The sequence below is a fragment of the Dromaius novaehollandiae genome, chromosome Z (genome assembly GCF_036370855.1).
Source record: "Dromaius novaehollandiae isolate bDroNov1 chromosome Z, bDroNov1.hap1, whole genome shotgun sequence".
Classification (NCBI taxonomy): Eukaryota; Metazoa; Chordata; class Aves; order Casuariiformes; family Dromaiidae; genus Dromaius; species Dromaius novaehollandiae.
This window is the reverse complement of record NC_088132.1, coordinates 35,134,010-35,158,549: the sequence shown is the minus strand read 5'-3', so window position 1 is coordinate 35,158,549 and position 24,540 is coordinate 35,134,010. Positions and strand designations below refer to the sequence as shown.

The 24,540-nt window shown below is 39.1% G+C and overlaps 1 long non-coding RNA gene across 2 annotated transcripts in view; it reads right to left on the bottom strand.

Annotated features, from left to right (window-relative positions):
* The window catches only part of LOC135324780 (uncharacterized), a 155,687-nt gene extending 132,217 nt beyond the window's left edge, over positions 1-23,470 (bottom strand). For both annotated transcript variants that reach the window (XR_010386033.1, XR_010386032.1), the window contains exon 1: positions 23,356-23,470. This is a non-coding gene — a long non-coding RNA (uncharacterized LOC135324780). The remainder of the gene's footprint in view (positions 1-23,355) is intronic.
* Between the last annotated feature and the right edge of the window lie 1,070 nt (positions 23,471-24,540).

Here is a 24,540-nt window from a genome sequence, read left to right as displayed (position 1 = left end):
GCACTTTATTTCTTTTCACAAATTGTTTGCAAACAGAGCATAAATTTATTCATTATTCAGAATGATTCACAGATTCCTTTGGTGATTAATTCTTAACCAAGCAACAAATCTCAAATACTGAAATGAGAATATTGGAACTGAATATGCAATCTGAAACTTTTGCCAGGTTGGTTAACTCCATGAGGCAATCAAATAGAAACCCCAAGAGAATCTTATGAATTATAGAATTTGTCAGTGCAGAGCAAGTTCAGAACAACGCATTTTTGGTGACGGTACTAAGCAATTAGTACAGTACCCCAACTCACTGCAGGCACGGCCCTAGTATACCAGCCAGCCAATTAGCTTCTACCTTAGCCCATATAACAGTAAGGTTTAACCTTTATTTTGTGAAACTTCCATTTGGCTGAGTAACTTCATTTCACAAAAGGAGCCGAGAAATCAAAGACAGATAATGTTGACAAGAAATAGCCAACAGTGCAAAGGAAACAGATTCCAGGAAGCACATTTAATAAAAAACATCATTCTCAATAACTAAAAAAGAGATTTATTCAGCATAGTGTCGGAAAATTCTTCCCCTAGCTATTAATGAAGTATCAGAGTCTGGATGCAGTCTTAACTCTTGCTCCAGACCAAGCAGCCACTACTCCACCGTACATTAGCAGCCTGATGAGTCTTAGAAAGCATGCTTACTACATTTCCAGATGACGCTAAGCTGGGACAGCTACAAGTTTGATGAAGGACAAAATTAGAATTCACAATGACCTTGATGGATTTAAAACATGGTCTAGGAAAAAAAAATAGGATGCAATTCAGTAGGACAGGTGTGTGGTTCCATACTTGGATGGGAATAACCAGTTGCGCAAGCAGGAAATAGCAGATGACAAAGATCTGACACGGCAATAGTTCTTCAGCAAAGATTCTGGGGACTACTGCAGACTGCAAATTGCACTTGAATGAGCAGCGGCACGCTAGTACAAAAAAGGCAAATGCTAGCCTGGAACATACACATGGCAATAGCATTATCGGACACACATAAGAATGTTTCCACTTTGCTCATCACTAATCAGACTTGAGTTGAAGTACTTGAAGTATAGTGCCCAGTTTTAGGCACCAGACTTAAAAAAAGATGTGAATCAAACTGTAAACAATCCAGAGTAGAGAAATAAGAATGATGAGAGGTCCACAAAACATGAGCTACAAGGAAGGACTGAGATAACTGCATTTGTTTAGTCTAAAGATGAAAGTGGCCCGTGGGTGGAGGGGGCTGGAGAGGGAGAAGGCTTCAGGGAAAATGATAACAGTCTTGCAATATGTAAAAGGCTGCTCCAAATGGGAAAGAAAGAAATAACCTACTCTCTTGTCTATGGTTGCTACAACAAAAAATGGGCTTGTGGTGTAATAAGGTAGGCTGAACTTAGACTTCAGGAAAAAGCTTTCAGGTGTTAAAGATACTGAAGTACTGAAATAGATACAAAAAGGACATAGAATTTCTAACTTTGAAGGGTTTTTTTTAGGAACAAATTAGAAACCTGCCTGGAATACTCAAGGCAAAATGATGGACTAGATGGCTGCTTGTGGTCTTTTGTAGACTTCTTTTCTGTGACTGTGATCTTACACGCTGCACAGCCTTAATCTCCTGCGGCCCCACAAATTGCCTTGACTACATTTCCGTGCCTATATTTGATTTCATTTATTTGCAAGCATTTAGTTACTTATTAAGCCCTTAGGTCAATTACATTAAGAAATGTAATAGGTATTTCTGAAGAAAACAGGAATGTGGGTTAATTAATTAAACATCTAAGAGATCTACTTTTATTCCTCTTGCCCAGATAAAGGATATTTAAAAACTGCATGCTGTATGTTATCAGTTCTATAATGAGATTTACAATCATTTATATTTGTCAGGGTTGTTTGATATGTGAACATATGAAGCATATTCTCTTAGAGATGCTCGCCTCCTCAAAAGTTCATACTGCAAGAAGTCTTCCATCACAACTTATTTCCCAATCCGGGATTCCCAAAAAAGAAATCTTCGTAAGGCAAAACCAATTTTTTGACATCTTCTAGTGCAGAACTCCTGCCTGAGGCAGGTTATTATTTATTCCTCTATCAAGAAAATTCACAGCAGTGTCCTTCACACCCACTGTCATTTCATGCCAAAGTTCAAGCAATAGAGAAGGCATTACTGTCTTGCAGAATTGTCATAGCAGTGAAGCACCAAGCACAAAATCTTTTAGCTCTTCTTCAACAGGGACATGTTGGACAGACAACAATGACAAAAAATCTCAGTCATCTGATAAATCAATTACAGCATATTAACTTAGTCACCTTGACAGGAATTAAGGAGATAGAGCTCTGTTCTTGATTCTGCCAACAACCAGACCATCCTGGTCAGTACACCTCATCTTTCTGTTTCTCTTCTTATACCTCAATTATTCAGATTATACAAACCCTTCAGAAATATTTTTCTACATGCATGTATAATCACAGTTCAGTAGAGCTTTGATTTCACTTGGGACCTACAGGCACTCATGAAATGCCAATAAATAATTAATTAATAAGATAGATGTAGACTCCCATGAAACAGTGTAGGCAGTGACCTCCAGTGGAGGCCAAAAAGCAAAAGCTCTGACTCTCTACTAAATCAAAAAGCCCAGGAAACTGTCAGTCTTGATGATATGCATAACATGCAGAAACTTCATTGAAATATAAAGAGATACTGATTACTGTTAGCAAAATCCTATATGGCTGTATCTTCTGGATTAAATATTGATAACTCTGTATAGGCAAACATAATTATTACTGTTTTTCAGCAGATGGTCATGGATCAATACTTATTTTGCACATATTTGTTGTGATAATCCATGTTTATTGTCAGAGTCATTGAGGAGCAGGCATAGATCAGCTGTAACTGAATGCACTTTCTAATAATTCAGTATATCTGATACCTAATGTATTTTATTTATAATGTTCTACTTTGGGGAAGTCTGAAAAAAAAAGAAGAAAGCCTAACTGACAGCAACTTTTGGTTATGATTCATCCCTAGTTAGGGAGGAACAATGCAAGTAGTCATTGGGAAAGACAGAGCAGCTGTTTATGGTTCTGATAGACTCTGACTAAACCTCCCACTGAAAGTGGGAGTTTGTACAAACTCTTATAAGACAAGAAATACTCTGTTAAAACTTAAACCCTGGTGCCAGTAGCAATCACAGGGAGCTCTCTGAACAAAATGCAGCCTATAACGCAGAACAACATGTAATTGTTGTTGACAGCCCTATTTTTGTTTGGAGACTCTTGTATTTTCTTAATTCCAGTGGATCACAATCCAGTCATTCCGTAGTTTCTGTGGCAAAGCAACTGAACAGATCAGAGTACCCATTGCATAATTTCCCTTTGGGGATTCCCACTTGAATTTGGCCTGTTGACTTTAAGGCATAAAGAACCATGTTTGCTGTTCTTTCAAAAATGATTTTGACTGTCATAAGGAGAGTCATTAGAAATTAGATCATCATTCTCCAGCTGCAGCTTTAGGGCAGATATTACATTTTGGCCACCCTGAGCTCTCTCATCCCCAAGCAGACAAATAAGGTCAAAACTGATAAAATAAGGAGCACCGGCTAGCATCCTGCTATAGAAGCTGGCTAGGGAAGACTGTATCAATGCAAAGGTTTGCAAGGAGGCATGGAAAATATTACTTTTAGAGGTGAATATGGAGAAGAGAAATTATATTAAAAAGAGAAAGGAGGTCACAAAAAAAAGTGCTTGGTAGTTTGAAAAATTAGTTTCTTTTTTTTTCTTTTTCTTTTTTTTTTTTTGCAAAGATACTTATTTTCAGTGCTCACTTTTACTATCTTTACATCCAAGCTAAGAAAGAATGGTTAGTGGAACTGCAAGGCTAGAGGGACTAAGGGTTCTTCTTCAGTTCGCTTTTTTTTTTTTTCTAATTAGTGTAAGACCAAGTGGACCACAGGTGCTTTGTGCATAATTCCTAATCCCTCTTTTTGTGGATTCCTTTATGTGCCTATTTTCCACTTCTGCAGCTAAATTATGGCTTCCATGGATACACACTAGTAAGGACAGGAGCTAGCCTCACCCACACTAGGCAGATTTGATTTTTCAGAGTTATTATTAATATACCTAACATGATCATATGTCATTTGTTAAGATGTCAAAAGCCATCCACTTCAATATATGCTCCTTATAATTATTAGATCCTAAACACATCAGTCTCTTCTGCATTCTTATTATGTGTTTTGATGACATCATAACTCTTTTGACCATGTAGAAGTTACATGGTTTTTGTTGCATCTGCAAGACATGGAAAAATGACTGGTAGTTTCTGTCTGGTTAACAATGTTAACAGTTGTGTTTATTATAGCTAACAGAGGAATGATTGTTATTCCATTTATTGCCATTAGTATTGCTTCTAATAGCAACATTATTTAGCTATAATTGTTAGATAAATTCCCCAAAAAGGGCACATGAAGAAAGGAAAACAGAAACAGAATTTTACTCTGGAATATATAGAATTTGGATTCAGACCTTTGAAAAAGCTTTTGTTTAAATATTTGTACAATTTAATGTCTTCATAGAATTACTCGGCAGGCAAGTCCGAACCAGGACATTCCACCTTAGTTTTCATAAATCATGCTTCACGTTATGTGTTAGTCACTCTGACAATGCCAAAGAGGGAAAGAGGTTTCCTTGCTCATCTGAATAGTTGAGGAAAATGCTCAAAAATCCCTGAGGAGAAAAATAAGCGACCTTTCTGCTTGGAAGTTTGTTGCCGTGCTGTGTACCTAGAACTCTGAAAGCACAACGAGAAGAAAAGTGATAAAGGAAGAGAGGAAAGTGAGCAAGGAAAAAGCAAGAGCTAGTCGGAGATAATTGAGAACCTCTTACAGGGTGAAGCAAACATCCACGCTCTGAAATATTCCAGCTTTCAGTACACACTGCACAGTAGAAAACTGTGCAGTAAGCCTGCACAAAGAAATGTTATGTTTGCATAACTGCAAAAAATTGCAATTATTACATATGCATAATTGCATAGAGCAGGATTCTTCAGATTTCCTCTAGATCCTATTGCATAATTGCTGGTATTTTGAGGTCTGTAATGTGAGTGTATACTGAGTCTCAACATGGACAGCACGCTTTGCAAATAGAGGGTTTTAATTTGGGATACCAATATTTTCACGATTAATTGTCTATTTCCACTACCTTTGTGTATGTTTAAGTTCTGTCTAATGATGGTTCAGGCCCCCCTTAAAATGAAATTAATATTTTTTTTAATTTTTTTTTCTCAGGAAAAGGATGCTGAGTATCTGTATAGCATGTACAGAAGGTGAATTTAAAATACATATAAATGTAAGGAAATATATCTTGTTGCTCAGTAGAAGTTTTATCAAAGATGCACTTACCCCTGCCTTAGGAATGAACACCAAAAGGCACTTTGCAGAATTGACTGTATCATGAAGACATCTTTGAATTTAAACTGTGTGTCAATGACCGACACTCTGTGAGTGTCATTAACTTCTTCCTTTAGAATATATTGTACTCTTTCAAGAAATTATAACCCACTAATGAATCATGCTTCAGTTTCAGCTTTTGTCAACAGCTTCACCCCCAACCTCACCACGGTACCTGGCTGCATATTCCTCTGGACAACTTCCTACAAATTTGATCTAACAACCTAGCTGTCCTCAGCTCCTTTTCAAATTGCTCATGGAGCCTTCTCTGCATTTCTGTCTTCAGCCTCTCTTTATGACAACAGTATGAAATCTGAATATCCAGTTCTAATGGCAGAAAATTTAATTCTTCTCTTGTAAGAGGCAGGCTAATATCTGATCGATATTTCTGCATTATAACCAGCAGCATGCATAATGGATTAAAGACCAGATAGGAAGACACAATACCTGAAAATCTCAAGACTCTACAAAGTTGTTTCTTCATTAGCCTCACGAGACAATTTGAGACCCCTCAGAGGTATTTTAAGGGTTATAAAGAGAGGAAGCAGGGCTCAGATATCCAGTTGGATGATACTTTGGCTGGTATACAGACCTTGGTTTAAGGCTTAATCAACTTCAGGATTTGGGTTTGGATTCAACAGAATCAAAATCTTACAATGCTATTTTGAAGTCTCGTGACAGTGGGAGAAAAGTTTTTGCAGTTTAACTTTTGAACCAGCGCTGCAAAAATCTGAGCTCTGTTCTGCCCAACTGTCCAATTCCTGTGTGCCGTCGGGCAAGTCTCTGAGATACCTTCCACTTTGGCACGCTGCCCCAATTTTAGTCACCTTCTACCATTTTTGTTCAGACTGTAAATTCCTTAAATCAAGGATTCTCATTACGTGTTTTCTATCACAATGGGACACTGATGCTGGCTGGAGCCTCATAAATCCAATACCTAGAAAACACCCTCTTGAGTAGTGAAAACCTTACAAACCTGCTGTCCTTGTAAGATATTAGCTTAGTGTCATAACTGGAAAAACAGGGGCCTTTGGGCTTAGAGTCCAAGGTAGAAGCAGAGATAGTGTACAAGTGACTACACAACCAGAGATTTTATCCTCTTTATTCACCTAAAATTATGAAGAGGACTTAAATTTGAAGGTCCCAATTCAGAATACTCCTAATTTAAAATTAAGTATTTCATCACTGTTGTTAGCTAAGCCAAGGAACAGCATTTCTGTCTTACAAATATCACTTAAACTGTATTTATTTGAAAAGAAACAGCAAAAGTGAAAAAAAAGAATAACTTAAGGGTTATCAATTTGTTAAGCGTAAGCCTTGGGAAAGGAAAGGCTATATCTTAATTGATTAGGTTTTAAAAACTTGGCCATTTTTAAGTCATTATAAAGACTCATCAGACCATGTTCCCTTTAAAAATCCTTATCTACTGAAAGTCTGTGTCAGAAATGTTATTAATGTTAGAAGAGCAATTATTTCCTCTACAGCTGATCAAGCCACATTAGCTCGCCACAAAGGGTGAAAATATTCATTTAAGGAGTCAGTAACTCCAAATTCTTCAGATTGGTACTAACCAAAATTATAAAATAAGAGGAGGAAGTTGGCAGGAAAAGCAATACCTTGCAGCTAGCAAGAAGATAGACTTGTCACTTCACCAAGTAGATCAATAAAACCTATCTGATACATCCAAAAGATAAAATACTCTTTGAAAGGTGGCAGAGGAGCAAAGAGAAAAATTATTAAACAGCAGAAAAGAAATCCTCTACTTTTGCATCCAAAAGATAACAACTGCATTTTTTCAATATTTTTCATCTGTAAATGATGAATCTTCTTTACAAGACAGAATTACACCTATCTCCACTCTACAACTGAAGGAACAGTCTACAAAAGGTTAATCAACTCACACAAGTTTGAGCGGAGGAATAGACTTTGCGTCATCTGATTCTGTATCAGCTCACCTATACTCTTGATCCTATACAATTTTAGCTGTATAACGGCCTGAGACCATTGACCTTAAGAACACAATGAAATTCTTAAGGAATATGTTTCAGAACAGGTTTCACCCTGCTCTTAAATATCTTGAGAATCCCATGACCAGAGCCCCTAACACTATAACTTGGTCCCAAGAAGGAGTTAGACCTGAGATAGTAAGGACAAAAATTAGATGTTCAGTCTAGAGCTTCGCTCAAAAAATTAGCTCAAGTACTCTGTTATTATATTTTCTGATTTGTTTTGCCCAGCTGTACTTTCACGGCCATTCCTTCTTTAATCCTCACCTAGCTAGCCTGGAGACACACAGGATGCAATTCCCATGGAGAACGACTACATCTATATTGTGCATTTATGGGAGTGTTACTGGAGTATCACTGCTAAAAATTTGAATGAAGTACCTTACAGGAAAGAAAAAAAAGAAAGGATTTCAACACTGTACAAAAGCACTCAGTGCTGTATCAGCCAATTTTAAGGAATCAAACCCAGCATATCTGGCATCCTGAATACCAGCTCATTGCAACAGAAACTCTCTTATCATTGAGCATCCTGCACAGATGGCCTCAATGCTGACTAAAACCTCTGGACAGTACTAGAACATAAGTGAAAAGGGGCAGTTTGTCAGGGAGGGGATATGAATTACCAGGGAAAAGTTGAGCTGTTCGAAAAGTCTAACAGGAGCTGGGATTAGCTGAAGTCTGCGGCAATACTGCAAGACCCCGATCTTTTGGAGCAAGAGGGAATCAACAGGGAGCCAGTAAGAGGACTGTTCCTGAGATCAGGGACTCGAGTGTTGATGACTGGAAAAATGAAGATTGGGGCAGGCTAGCTGTAAACATCAGCCCTATTGCTACAATAATCCCAAGGGGAGATGTTGCCGAAGAGGCCCTTAGGCTGAGATTCGACTGACTTTTTTCTTCATTGCCCAAAGGACCAGACAAACTCTCAATACACATAAGCAAAGCCAGTAAAGCTATGAAATATTCCACAAAGCTTCTGTGGACTAGTGACCATAAGTGCTATCCCACAATCACACAGTGATGATTGATCGCTAGATCACTGTAGTTACTGGTTATCTAGCTTAGTACCTAATTTACAGCCACATTTTAGATGCTTAGAAAGGCAGTTTGCCATTCTGCATATGGCCAAAGGGGGAAGCTGTGTTTCTGAGAGCGTGCAGAAATTAAAGCCTGCATTAACTTAGGCAGAACTGATCTTCTAAAAGTCCAACCAACCACATATAAAACACAAAGAGTTAATTTAAGAGGACCTAAAACACCCTAAATATACAGGAAATCTGGGTGTCAAGATGAGGTAAACTAGATTCCACAAGAGGCATTCTCATCTTTGGGGTTTCCAGTGTTTCCTGTCCTCTCTGTCTTAAATGGCTACATTTAAATATTTCATCCAACCAATTTCAGTGGGAAATTACAAGTCTCTTCCATTCAACAACATATGCAGCATGATTTCCTTTGGCATAGACTAAGGACTACATTCAAGCCTTCTGTAATCTTTAGAAACACTTCAACAGATTTGAACTGACTTCAGTATGCTCCTACATTAGGCTCTGTATCAATATAATATATGAAATTTCTGTTTCCTTAATACATTTAATGCTATTTCTTAAGTTAATGATATTCTTTGTTCCCATGTTTAACAACCACTCAGATTTACCCCAGAGAGTTATTTGCTATGAAAAAAGCCTTTACTCTAAACCTTCCAAACTTGATGGGCTTAGATCTCAACCTAAGAAATTAGTACATAGCATTGTATAACTAATAAACGCCTAGATATTAATATGCTTCTGTAGGCAGAAAAAGACAAGTCGATACAACGAAGATGAGTAGAAATAAAATTTTATGACTGCACGTTAAAACACCTTCCATACGAACAATGCCAAAGAGGGAAGCTAACTTGGGGCACTTGCTACAGTGCAGCTGGCCCTGAAATTAAATTAGAGTTAGTTTGTACTTAAGCAATACTTTTTCTTTTAAGCTGATCAGTCTTATCCAAGAGTATTAAGAATGGCATTTCCAATAGCCAAACAAAACTAGAGTAGGATTTCAAGTAAGAAAACATCAACATGCAATGGAAAGTCAATGACTTACCTAATAAACTCACACAAACCCTTCTCTACCTCCCCTACATACACTGATTGGTTTTGCAGTTTCTTTTTTCTCTCCTGTGCACAGAGACTGCACTAAGATATAATTCAGTCTCCTCCATTCCAAACTTTTTGGAGAAGCCAAATGGTGAGAGAAAAAAGAAAAGTTTGAGACTTTATTGAGAACACATTAAGACTCTTTCTGAAATGCATTTTTTTCAGTTATTGAGAATGGTATATGTAAAAAAAACCTTAGAAAGCTATCCCCAGGTCAATTTGCTGATCTGTGACATTCCTAATCCCTGGTTCTCCTTATCTCATTTAGTCATGGAAATGAATACCAATTATTTGTCCCACAAGTTTAGGTCACTTTCTTGCCACTAAGTCAAGAAATCCCCCTTTATTGAAATAAAACATTTTCAGCACTCTTTTATTATAAAAGAGTAAAGAAAAGATCAGTGACAGCAATCAAGGAATGCCAAATCTATGCACTGGAACGCAGGAGCTGCTTGACCCTGACTATGTACTCTGTTCTGGGCAGCACTAATGGGATTACTTAGTCCTCTGGTTCCCTGGATAACCTGCACATGGTAAGCCTATTTCATATCCTGCATACACGTTTTAAAACTCTGATTGACAATTCTGGGACTTGAAGGGAAAAGTGTGTATGGGGTGGGGGTTAGAGAAATGTGATTTCTCTACTTTAGACTAAAAATATTTCCAATATTTTACAGTCTCCCCAAGGAAGCCAGAATTGACTGACTGATATTGAATCATAGGACATCACGTTATATCTACTCTACTTGTGCTGAGTTGTGCTGTTTTGTATGCAAATAGCGAAGCTCTGGGATGCACTTGCAAGAAGGACCCCAGAACTCAAAAGCGCGTGCTCGGACCTCCTGGGTTTCTCCCAGAGATGGGAACCCAGAACTTTTGTGAGGACTTTGGCAGCTCGCTGGGAGCACTTGTAAATGGACGATCCTTGCCAAACCACATTTGCTTTCTCAGAAACATTCAACAGTCTCAGTTTCAGCGATCCGAGAAACAGCTCATCCACCTCGCAAGAGCACACAGAAATGTTAGCTACACAAGCAGCTCCCTCGATTCTTGTGTGACTGAGGATGGAGTGAAGGACAGAAAGAGAATAATTTAATTGCTTCTGCCTTAATAAGAAAGTAATGACTACAAGGAGAAGAACAGGCTGGGTGGTGATAGCTTCAGGTATTCAAGAGAGGAACAAAAGCAGAACAAGCTGTCTGGCCTCTGAGCCTCTGCTTGCTTCATAGGGTACAGAGATTTGAAGGAACAGAGCAAAGGCACAATGAAGGGCCCACATGATGGAGAACAAGTAGGAAGGAAAAAGGCATTTACCTTGTCCACGGTCCTGCAAGACAAGCATTTTGTCTAAGATCAAATCCTTTTGAAATGTGAAAGAAGAAATCAGGAATAACAAAACATTTAAATTAAATTAAAATTGCCAAAACAGCAGGAGATCCATAACAAAACTGCATGGTTTGAAAACTGCTGCAGCAACAGTCTGAACTGTTGCGATGAAAGGAAACTGCACTCTTTCCTGATCCCTAGTACATGAGATATCACAGTGCTGTCTGTTGTATGACAAAGTCAAGATTCTCTGTCTTCAGTGGCTAATTTTCTATTATTTCTACCACTCTTTGCTTCTAACAGAAGTTATTTTAATTGGTATGGTATTTACCCAGGCCCAAATGATAACCACAGAAACATTTTAATCTTGGTAGGCTCATCCATGTGACACAGGAACTTGATGTGCTGGAAGTAAAGCTGTGTATAAAAGCTAATATTTAATAAAATTCTATGAGCTACAAATAGGATATTAATACTTTATGCACCTCTAAGAAAATGCAAACAAGAAATTAAAAACTGGTTTATATTCAAGAAGGAATAAAAAGCTGGTAGTGCTGGCAGAGAATAAGCTGCCATAAGATTTAACAAAAATCTATTCCAAGCCTAAGTGTTCCAACTGATTGCCATAGTCTTGCATCAAAAAGCTTTATGTGGCAATAAAGCGCTAAAGCAGACAGGTTATTATTATTATTATAAATATCCAAATCAGCTGCTAGACAGCAATAGAGAGCTCAGAGAACTGAAATAACAATGGCATTTAAAACTTATGAAAGGGTTTACTTTCCAGAGAATCCCAAAACACTTTATCAACTTAGGGATAATTTTATTCATTACAGGAATGAAAGCACCTCTAAGAGAACTAAAAATACCCTTCAAAATTAGTAACGAAGAACACTGAATCATAAGCAATTTCTCTCTATGTTCTATTGCTATAAATATCAGCATGGTTAGTTCTGAATAGTTTGACTTACACTGTTGTAAATATCGTAAACTCCACTTAATCATGAAATACATAATGAGGAAAAACACTTAATTAGTATATCTCCCTCAGAAATTATTTATCTAATGAGAGGCAATAGCAACGAATGCTGCTTAATGGGAACAAAATTAGCATATATTCCATGTAATGGGACATACTCAGTCATTACTAAGGATTTCTGTGGTGGTTAACCAGGTGTTCAATAGCCAGAAAATTTTAAGTTTCAGTCTATTGATACAGAAGTTGCCGAAAGAGACAGAGATTAAGTGAAGAGAATGTCATTTCTGTTCTTGCATTTCAACTCAAGTATAGTATTTAATGTCAGCTGTCTCCCTAATTCTAAATTCAGGGACATGAGAACTGAATGTTAGGAAGTATTTGTAATTTCTTCCATTTGGGCAAACATTTACTGAATTCCTACAGGCAATTATAGCACTTACTTGTACAACCATAGAAACTGCACATGTAAATGGAACATGGGTCCCAAGTCTTTACAGATGATTATTCTCAAAATCTCTTCTAAATGTAAAAGCCACTTCATCAGGACTCCAGGATGTCTAATTAGATTTCCCAATTACCAAGATACGAATGTACCCCAAACCAGCTGTAACTTAAAAAAAAAAAAAAAATGCAAGCATGTTGTCTTACTCTCTTTCTTTCTCTGTCTGCAGCTGTCCTGTGAACAGCTCACAGCTGAGTGGTACAATCGTTCATTTACAGGACTGTGACATGAAACAACGTGATGGGGTCACTGGTTCATCAGGCGAGGGAATAGAGACAAACAAGGCAATCACACTTCTAAAACAACAGGATACTGGAGTCCTAACTGCCAGCTGGAGGTGAGACATGGTCTGGTGAACTAGTATTATTTTAGGATATGAAGAGAGTCTATACCCAAAATGCATTTTTAAAATTCACTTCTGCAGAATCTTACCCCATTTTCTGTTTGTGTTACGTTTTCTCAGCAAGAGAAAGATCTAAGAAAATCGCATTGGAAGAACAGCCAAGATGAACCCAAACGTATCTGCTCCTACTTCTACCCCTCACAGGGAGCTCAGGATGGTTTTCTAAAGGCTAGATGGAGTCACCAATGTTCAAAGTATCCTTATGCTGCACTGTCGTCTGTATGGCTGCATCTGCACTGCACAGCAACTGCAGTCTCAGCAGCCATTTGGTCCTCTCGAGGCCAAATCCTCATTCACATTGTCATGGCACTGGAGCACACCAGGCATGCTGGGGAAATGGTGACCCAGTTGGACTGCCAGGGGAAATATGAAGGTCCATATAGACCTCAGGCACTCTGGACAGTCTGATACCCAGGAAAGTCCTTGCCAGAAGCAATCCAAGTTCACCAAGCCACACCCAATGACAGAGCTGGCTCGTGGCCCCACAGATCCCACACAACTTGGGCAGCCATTCATCTGTGAGCCCACAGAAACACATTTCAGAGCCATTTAGGCTGTCCTAGTGTAATACAATAGCAAGAATAATAGGCCCATGGGACATTATGGTCCTACTTCCTTTGCCCCCCAGCCCACCTATCCACTTAATGGCCCATAGCAACATGTTCACATCTACAACGGACTACCCTCTCAGTCAGATCTGCTGTCTGCCAATCTCAGTCACCCAAAGTCCACTTCCCAGTAAGAACTGGGCAGCGAGGCTGACACTCTTGTGTGAGATGGCTTTTCAGGGCCAGAGGGTTGGCCTGCATGGTATCTGCTGGATGAAGGCAGGCAGAGAGGGAGGAAGGGAGGGGGCAGGCTTGGCACTGGCCTCATACTGAGAATCTCTCTCTATCCGTTTCACAACCATCACTGTATGCCAGGAACTGGGCCAGTTGAATCCTTGCCTAATACAATTTGCTACTAAAGCAGGACACTCACCCATCCTTGTCCAGGGACATCTCCAAAGCATTCACATAGCAGTCAAGATAGAGAGAAAGAAAGAGAGGGAGAGAGAATCCTGAGCATCTCTCCCTGCATTTTTCCAACAAATATCTCTGCATGAAGGAGCTACAGGTTCCCTTTATCCTGAAAATAATTTGAATAATGTTCCCTCTTGAATCAGGATGGGTTCAGAGTGCATATGGCAATGGCTCACTGCCAGGTGTATGTCTGTGGAAAGTCCACACCAAACCTGCATCGAAGGATTCCAAAAGCCAGATCCCACATAACTTCAGTTCTGCAAAAATGAAGGATGGGGACAAACTTCAGGAGAGGTTAAGAGCACTTGTGGGGCTGCTGTGTGTCACCTAGGAAAGGCAGCTGCTTGGACACACAACCCTCATATTATCAATTTAGACGCCAAATTAGGTTATATAGTAAGACAGGAAACAGTCTCCTCTGTCTCTTGTGACTTCTAAATGATGGCAGGATGTTGAGGCATCCTGTTCTTTGCTCAGAACCCCTGAAAATGGGAAAAGAAATTTTACTTTTGTCCTGCACAGTAATAATACACTTTTTCCTGATATAGAACAAGCGTGTATCCCTTTTACAGGTGTTTTGTCTCCTGACAAGGTGCTCTGGAGAACAATCTAAGTTGCCAGACTGTTGATCCCTGAAACACTTTACTATCACACTTGCAGCGCAGTGGCTTAGGCCATCTTTCTGGGGCCTGCTGAGTGCAGCCGACTCCCAAGCAAGCATGTCTTCCATGGGAGAGGGCATCTGGCTAATAGGGAGAGGCAGGGAAGGGTCCGAGTCCATGGTCCCACATCTCCTTCCTCTTTTGCCACAAGGTGCTGGTGGACTTGTGGCACAAGTCAGTCAGTATTCTACACAGAGGAGCCAAAAGCAGAAGAGTTGGGGCAGACAAGTTGGGGAAGAAACACACATTAGATAGACTTAGCCAAGGCCCTGTGGGAGAGACATTTTCTAAGAGTACCCTGCAGTGTGCCATAAAGTCTGCATGGATTAGCCTTGAGGGTATGGATGTAAACAAGGTGGTTTTCCACTGAGCTGGTCCTATGGGAGCAGCACATACGTAGATGTTATTGCTGCAAACGCCAAAACTTACTACATCCCTTTGGCACTGGAGTCCATTAACAACTCCCCTACCAACAGACCTTATACTTCCTTTCTTTACTTGTAGTTTAAGTGTGTAGCTGACAAAATTAAATAGAGCAGGAGCAGTACCCCAAACCTTATCCAAGGACAGATGTAGAAGACAGTGGATAGAAAAGACGAATGCACAATGGAATAAACAAGTAAATGAACTAGAAGAACGATTTGCATTGTTCTTTCTCTCTAGTACAATTTATATTACCTGGAGTAGTCACACAGAATACAAATAGCCTTTTTTATACTCCGGCCTTCACATCTCCAGGGATCTTCTGCCTGCCCCGCCCTGCCTTCTCCAGCTACGTTGTCCACAAAAATTGCTTTGGGAATCCTTTCTAATTCAACTACTCCATGAAAAGGGTATCAGAAATCAAAGGCTGAGAATTTCAGAAGAGTTTATATTTCTGGATGGGCACTTTTCCAAGAATGCCTCAGAGCAAATTTGCTGGAGGAGGAGAAAAGAATAAGAAAAGTGAGGAGAAAAAAACAAGTGTATTATACAGCATTCATGCTGTCATCCTACAATGCTGCTTGCAGTACATCTGCTGGCTTATCAGCAGCAAGTTTGCAAAGCAAGGAAAGTGCACATTAAGGAAATCTTGCCAAAATAGCAATTTGGATCTGATTTCAAGTACTAACTCTTACAGGCAAGGAAACTGCCAGATTCTGATATTACAAGGTAAAAGGCATACACAATCATTTGCAATCCACAGGATTGCAATAGGATAGACAAAATTCTTAAAAGATAAAAATGTATCTGTTTAATTACAAATCTCCTAATATTATTGGTTCTAATTAGACCTTAGCTGTATAGCTGTAGTAATATCTTTTCTACTGATAATTATCCTGAAGAGAAAGCAACATAATTCTTATGAGGAAGGCAGAAAGAATGGAAGGTATTTCTGTAAGGTGCAAGAGTGGGTGTATTCCTGGCTCCACAAGCGTAAGTACAATCCTGAGCACAACACTGAGCCCCTTTGGCCCCAGTTCCTTCATTGTTAATGTTATCTATCTTTACGGCATTGCTGTAGGCTTCTTAACATTTGAAATACAGCATGAAATCTCAGGATGGGAGGCAAGGTACTAGTACCAAGATATTAGAAATGCTTATTCATTTTCCTATCATAAAACATTGATGCTACACATTGTAATAGTCTAGCATCCCATGTAAAACTGACCTACCATGAACCCAGGAAGATTCTGTACTTTTCTGGGTTAGTTCACAAAGTTTCATCCTTCAAAGCTATATTTTGGATTTTGGCTTCTAATAAACTTGAAAACATACAGAGTTTTGCCTCATTTGAGCCTAAGACCTCACCTGGGAAATCCAATGTGAATGTGACATGCACTGGAGTACTTCCATATTTAAGGCACAGCAAAAGACAGAGTGAAAGAAGACTGAAACATATTATGATCTTACTGCAATAGCACGAGAGAAAGGCAGAAAGGAAAAACAAGATTTCTACACTTTTAAAGATTTAATATTGCTGATTTCTCCTCAATAAGCAGAAGAACAGTTCTAGCTAGAAGCTTCCAGAAAGAAGAGAATCACGTAAGTCATGTCTGCATCCCACAGCGGAGCAAAGCATAAGTGACAGAGTGAGTGAAAGCCACGCTGGCTTCAGAAGTCAACGCAGGATAGCTGCTGTAGCATAGTTTTTTCCTCAAGCTGCAAGACCCCTTAGCTTGGGCACAGTGCCATGCTAACACAGCTGAATAGGAACAAGGTATTACATCCAAGACATTACATGCTTTCAGGAACAAGGTATTATATCCAAAGAGCGCTGCGCTGCACTTTGTGATCTTTATGCGCACTTGAGATCTTTATAGCCAACAAAGGGGTTTGTAGCAGTGAGAAGAAAGGAAGCTTCACACAGTGCATTGAATGTTTTTATTATGAAATGCTGTTGCACTGGAAAGGATGGAGCAGAGCCTCACAAAAGTGGAAACGTACAGTACCCAGAGGAAAAGATGCCTTCCTTTTCCTGATTCATCTAAGCTTTTCTTCTCTTGTGGATTCAATAAAGAGACTCTGTTGAAAAGCAAAGACAAAGAAATCATTGTGGGAGATAAGATACTTTAAAAATCTCAAGTGAGCAGGAGGGGCAGCCTGCTACCTGCTGAGCCACAGTAGGGAAGCCTTCATCCTAGATCAAAGCCAGCTCTCAGACAGGCTTTTTTTTTTCTTTTTTTTTCCTCCCAGGCAGCAGTGTGAGCCACTGAGCACGCTTATTCTAAATGAACGGTAGCAACAAGGAATCCAAGTCCCATCCAGACAGAAGTGGAAGCAGTATTAAGCAGAGACAGCTTTAATAAAAGTTCATGAATTCTGAAGATTCATTTAGAGATGACTTAGCAAACGGATACTTTCTCAGGAGATGCAGGAAGGGAGACTCTCTTGTGCCTTGTGTAGCGCACCAGTGCTGAACAGGGCATTGATGTAAGCAGGACTTGTCCTCTACAACTCTAGAGCTTGCTTTCTTTAAAGTCTCTGGTGCAGTTTAGCCGAAGAATAATAAACAACACTGTAGCATATATATGTATACTATATTAACTATTTAATATACAAATGCAGTCCTAGACACAGGAAATTTAATTGTCCTGCAGGCATGGGGGTTGTAATTATTAGTGTTATTCAGTTGGTGGGATTTTATAAAGTTTCAAGTCTGTGAATCTGTATATAAAAAAGAATACACAACTTTTAAAAGTGTGTATTGTTAATTTTTATGTATCTATATTTCAGTATCCTGTTTTTTCCTTGTTATAAATGTGATTTAGAGGCAAAATCCTTGTGTAGACAGCAGAAAATTTTTTATACGTGTGACTCTTCACACGTTTTAGTTCCAGCTTTTTCAAAGCTCTGAGAAGCTTATGACAGCTGTCACTTTTTTAATATCAAGTACTAAGGAAATATTTCCCCCTTCTTGTTTAGAAGTTCTTCTTACAAAATTTAAAAAACCCTGTTTGTTTAGCGGTGCCAAGAAGCAGCATTATTCAGTCCTGATGCAGAAGCAGACATTCAATATGCAAAAATGTTGATTTCTGTTCCAGCATGGCTCTGCAAGGCTACAAATTTTGAAAAGATGATTCCATTCTCCTAGAACTCAGAAATGCAATACAGAACAACTTGCAGGGAGTTTTTTAGAAGATTTCTAGACATTCTGAGCCATTTTCTTCACAGTAACGGTATAGGAGATAAACTATCTGCTTGTGGAGTCACAGAAATAGAAAATGCCTCTCCTATTATTTTACATTTGTGTATAGCTCCCCAAAGAGATCTGTCACCTACTTCTTCTGTATGATTTGCAATATCTGTAGGCTACAGGATAGCATGAGGTAGTCTATAGATTCCAGTGGTGGACCAGAAAGCCATGATACCAGTTATCTGCACACTCATTCATATGACACACTCCAGATAGGAAAGACAGAAATTAGAACCAGATTTGATTTGGAATCTAACCTTACGCAGTTTTCAGGGTCATCTCTGACCAGAACAGGTAGCAGATGTTTTCAGAACATCCGTAGGCGTTTTGATTGCTGCACTGGTAGAACTTCAGCTCACCGGCAAAAGGCCCCCAGCCTGAGGTGGGAGACGGGGGATTTCACGCACAAAGAACCTTGACAGTTCGGTACCTTAGCACATCAATGTGGCTGCTACGCATGCTTATAAACCTCACAGATTAAGAATCCACAGGACATATTTATGTGAGTTATTTTTTCCCCATGCACCCATAGAGCAGCCAGGAACCTAAATGAAATAGTGTATTATTTGTGTTTTGTTAGAACAAAACAGCAAAAGTAATTAATGATATGAAAAGTTTCAATGAAGGAAAAAAACACAGCTAAGTTTAGGTGTTTTTAATACCTTTCAGAGGTATTTTTAATTAAAAACATAAAAGCCTTTGTTTTTTAAGCCGACGGTCAAAAAACATCAAATGGTACAAAACTGAACTGTAGCTCAAAATTTGTATCTACATGTGAACATGGCAGCTTGGGCACTTCTAAATATAGATTGACTTTTTTGGCCAGTGTGATGAAAGAAACACCAGAGTTTTGTACATCAAAACTCTTAGAAGCAAACTAACTGCTGAAAACCTACCTTTGTGCAGCAAATAACTCTTACATTATATTCAGAAATGCCCCTCCTTGTGTCCTTGCAGACAGCTAGACATTTAACCACGGTGTGTATTCAGGCATATACAGAGCCATGCAAAATGCAGGCATGCAATAATGAATACTTATCTTTACATAGGCTTAACTTGGAGAGGAAGCTTGGCTTAGTGACAGAAGTCCTCAAGACAGCATCAAATTTTGAGTCAGTACTAATTTTTGCAATAGTCTATGTAGACATTTGTGGTGCCTATGAACCTGACCATCATCTGCATGTACGGGGCACAGCAATACTATTTTTTTCTGCCTGTTAGCTGCATCAAGTGGCATCGCAGAACCTGGCAGAAATGGAGTGGATCTGACAGGCTGACTATTTTTATAAAATCTGTATCCCTGACATCAGCCTAAACAACCAGCTAGGGTTTGCGTTATTTTTGCAGTTGTTTTTTTTTTTTCCTCCACATGGTAGACATAGGTTGCTTTCCTGATCGTGTCTGGGTCTCATCAGCAGGGAGCAACCCTTATCACCATCTGCAGAGTTCTTGGATGTCTTCCTGCAAAGTCAACACCACTCCAATCAGGAACAGCGATTGCCAGAACGATCACAATCCCTAGACTACCATGGAACCACAGAAAAGAAATCTGGGGGAAAGAAATATTCAAAGATATCAACAAGCATATGGTATAAATACCACAAAACTCCTACAGAAACGCTTAATTTCACTTTGCCAAAGCCGCCTACAAAACAACCACATAGTCCATCCTACCTCTCTGACTCGTATCTTAGATCTGCTTAGGCAAAGAAAGAGTAGGACTTCTGAAGCAGAGTAGTTTCCCTGAAGAACACTGCCACATTATTATATAAATACCAACAGACTCATTAGTCACAAAATAAAAGAGTTTGAGCCCAATGAAGAGTCAGCAAGGAATCAGTGGTCCTCATGTGGACTGGCTCTGTTTCCTAGTGAGAAAAAAATCTTCCACTCATGCCGCACTGAGAAAGTGGACAAAGCAGTACATTGACTAGAAGTAGTCTATAATTACTATAAAATTTTACCAGAAATGGTACTGCAGATTGGTAAGAAGAGCATACAATGACTTTCAGGTTCTATTCCTCATGTCATCTAAGAGAAAATATATATCCAATACATGGCAGACAGCTGGGTAGGAAAGATTGCTTCCCCCGCACTGTCTATCATTCTGTATGTTCCATATTATTCTCCTGAGCTGTATTCACAGATCTCTGAATAAGCTAATTCTGCAAAAATATTCACAATAGATAAGGTCCTGTGTAGCCTTCTGACTTGCCAATTGCACTTAGAACCCTATATAGAAAAAGATTTCTGAAAAAAGAAATATTCAGAATCTGTATGTCTTTCTTTGACATTGCTATATGCTACTGCACACTAGTTCACTAAACAGGGTGATAGCTATGGAAATGCCTTCAAGACAAACAGTTTAAAGTAATGGAATTAATAATAAGCTCATCACACGCGGAAGTCAGAAGATCCAAGAATCTGTATTTGCATGTGGTAATACATACATGGATGATCTGTGTTCAACAGTCTCAAGACAATCTAAGTACCTACTGGACTACAAGAGAGAGAAATTTAACAAAAAATATAGGAATATTGAGGAAAAGTGGAATATTTTATTTCCTTTCCAATAGTTTCAATATTTTTGAATATCTTTCCTGGCTATATGTATGTACTGTACCTCCTCGTGCAGAGAAAAACGAAAAAAAAAAAAATCAACAAAATCAACCATCATCCTTTTGAAAGCAGGATCTGTCCCTTAGGATGAGAACACAGACCGCTTTGGACAATAGAGACATAATTCAACTGGAGTCTTTGAACATTTTCTGTAATTCAAATAAAACAAATAAAAATAGGATCCTTAAAGGCCAAACTCCATCTCCGGGTAAATAAGTCTGAATATCTCCAAAACAGCATTTTGTTGAAATACTAAGAGATACCTAAATTACAGCAGCACTCGTAAGAATCTGCCCCCCCCCCAAAAAAAAAATCAAGAAACTGTGAAGATAAAGTATGAGAAAGAATAAAATGAGAATATGGAAATTATACTCAAGTGATTTAAAAAATTAGAAAAGAGATTTATAAAGTAATAACCTTCCACTGTTAATGTACAGTAAGAGTGACCCAAATTCTGTTTCATTATCTAATGCCTAATTTTATGCCTGAAAGGAGGCTGACACTGGAAAGAAAATTAGACTCTGCAAACCAAATACTTTAACTACTTTTACTGCATTCTTTATTCATATTTAGTTAGGTAGAGGCAGGACTGCAGCCCATAATCTTAATTTGCATCAGTTGCCAGAAATTCATTCTGCCTGCTCTTTGTGGTCTCTTTCACACAATGCATTGCATCTGTTCAATATTAATAATCAAATTAACAGCCTTTCACCCATGTAAACAAAAATTTTTATTCTTCCGTCCAGGTCAGGGCTGGAGCCAAGACAGTTCACTTGCTGACTCAGGGGATACCTAGGGATATACCTAACCCTTGGCATAAGCCATATTGCTCAGAAATAAAGCTCTGTATATTCTTTACCTATACTGCATAAGTTTTCAGGGGCACTGAACTCCTCATCTTGAGTTATAGGGAAGAGGAAACCCAACAAAACCACAAACATTCGTGTGCATGACAGTGAGTCTTACATTGCACAGACAAATGTGACCATATTTGGTAGCAAAACAGAAATGAAATGCAGAGTCTGAGAGCTCTGGGAGCACATTCCCACGGAGTCTAGATATCCTACTGCCATTGGCAGTGTCACAGGCTAGCGATACGGTACTTATTTGTTGAGCACTGGAAGTGACCGGCACTGAAAGTGCATTTCAAATACAACACTTTACATACACGTTGGACTATTTAAAAAGTAGTTTTAAATCGTCAGCACAGCTGTAGGTTCATTCCGTGTTCTGTGCTGACTACAAGCACCACACTTCCTGGAGGAAAAAGGCATCGTAAGGGCAGCCATGGTGCCCCAAGACAACACCGCTGCAGAACATCCATAGGAAAAAAATTCATAGAAAAAACAAACTTAAGAACATTATTATGTAGACAAGTCACTGATGGAGGGAAGGATAAACTGAACCTTCCTAAATCTGTGAAAATGAATTCACTTCGTCTTTGCATTGTATCTCTCGGCGTGGGGTATGGACCAGTCATGATCACAACTACAAAAACACCACACACCTTCCACATAAACATTCTAGGGAAAGTCAGCATCACTTGGGCATAGGGATTCCCGTAATTAGCAGGATGCCAAAACAGGAAAGAGTTGTCTATAGTAACCTCTATAGTATATGCCAGGTTGAAACTTTTGTTGAAAACAAGTTCTATGAACAAGGCATCTTTTGGTTAAAAAGTTTCAAATCTGAATAGTCCATCACCTTTAGCAGCAGGGATACAGTAAAACTTCTTCACAGGTTTTCTATGTATAAAGAGGCATTTGCAGAGAGGAGGGGAAGAACTCTGCTGTTCAGTAGCCCCATGTTTCTGAGAGTAAATTAAATGGAAAAATTAACTGCAGAAGCTTAAGATACATAACATTGCTAATGCTTAACAGCTACAATGAGCTACAAATTTTCACGGTGTTCATCCACAGTGGGTCTGGCTTATCATTTCAAAGTCTTTTATTATCCCCTACACACAGGGGATCCCACCAACTTCCCTGGAATGAGAATCCTCATCACACTAACTCCAAATATATAATTTCCCTGACACCAGCTGGCTCCTCGCTTATGTGAAAACCTCTAAAATACAGATTTTACAGGGATGGAACAGAACAGCACACTGAATTCTTGAATGAATTGAGTGTGTTGAGCTCTAAAACAGCAAACTGCAATTTAGGTAGGAAGCAGTCACTTTCGTTCTGTGTTTATGCTACCGTAACAGCAGACTCCACTTTGCAGAATATGCTACCAAAAAAACAAACAGCAGCAGAAACAAAAATGACCATTCTACAAAGAACCACTTGTTTTGTTAACTTTTCACAGTGCCTGTAAAAGTATATGAACTGACAGCTCTCTAGTGTACAACCTTTTTGTGCTGTCCTGGCATCCGTTTTATATATTCCTAGGTCTACAGTATTAAAATGTGACGTGTTCAAACTTCAGTCACATAGCTGTGCAATGTATTTTTACCAGATTTCCTGTATGAACTATGAGCCCTACCACTTCATCCTGAACAATTCAAGACCTCAGCATGTACTTCTGAGTGTGTGCCCATAAATTTACTTACCTCTGATTTGAATGTAGTGGAAAATCAGTATTTGGGTGGTCCCTTCTCATTGGGCCTTGTGGTCTCTGGGTGGTCAACTCTGGGCCAGATTTCTCACCTACGATGAAAACTCTGATCTGATCCAAAAAAAACAGAGAAGACAGAAGTCATATGAAGGGGATGCTGATGTGTACAATTTGCTCAAAATTTATGTCTTGTAAAAATATTCTTTCCTAATACTTAAAACTACTAAACATACTTCTAATATTTTTCCACTGTTCATATAAGTACCTTTTGTTCACTTACAAACAGTGACACAAAAATGAATTTTATGTAGCAAAGACAAACCCAGTACCGTTGCATTTCACTCATACTGGAGAATTTCAAAAACAAACAAAAAAACCCCCACTCTATTACAGGAAACAATGTATTGGCCAGGCTGCTCATATTCTCTAAATGAAGAGGTGACATCTTTTTGGCCAGTGCAGACCACGTTACCCTTTATGATGGCAGGAAGGATAGACACATTCCCTAACATCTCCACCAAATCGCATGACCAGTGATGTAACCAAAATACTAGCATTTCTGATTATGTGATGGGTGCAAGACTACGCACACAACTGTGACAACCACACTGTCATTATCTATGGTGAAGCAATAGACATCATCTCAGCAGTGCACAGTGACAGCACAAGAGGCAATCGACAAAAACTGAAATACGGAAAATTCAATTTCAATATAAGAAAATACTTCTTCACTGTGAGGGTGGTTGAACACTGGAACAAGTTGCCCAGAGGGTTTGTGGAGTCTCCATCCTTGGAGATATTCAAAACCTGACTGGACACAGTCCTGGGCAACCTGCTCTAGTTGACCTGCTTTGTGCAGGGAGGTTGGGCTGGACAATCTCTGAAGGCCCTTTCCAACCTCTCAGACTCTGTCATTCTATTCTATGCTTCTTATTCTTAACCTTAAATCTCAGGATAGGCCTTACAACACTAACAACACATGTAACAAAAAAGGGGGTTGGGAGCTCACCAGAAAGAAAGTGGCAGGAAACATATTGCTTTACGAGACTGAAAATCCCCCCCACAAAAAAAATGTCAGGGTGGAGGCCAAGGACCAGTGAACGTTCTGGTAGGCCAGAACTTTTCCACCTTCCTCTGAGCCCAAGTGAAAAGTAATGTAGTAAACAAAGATGAAAATACA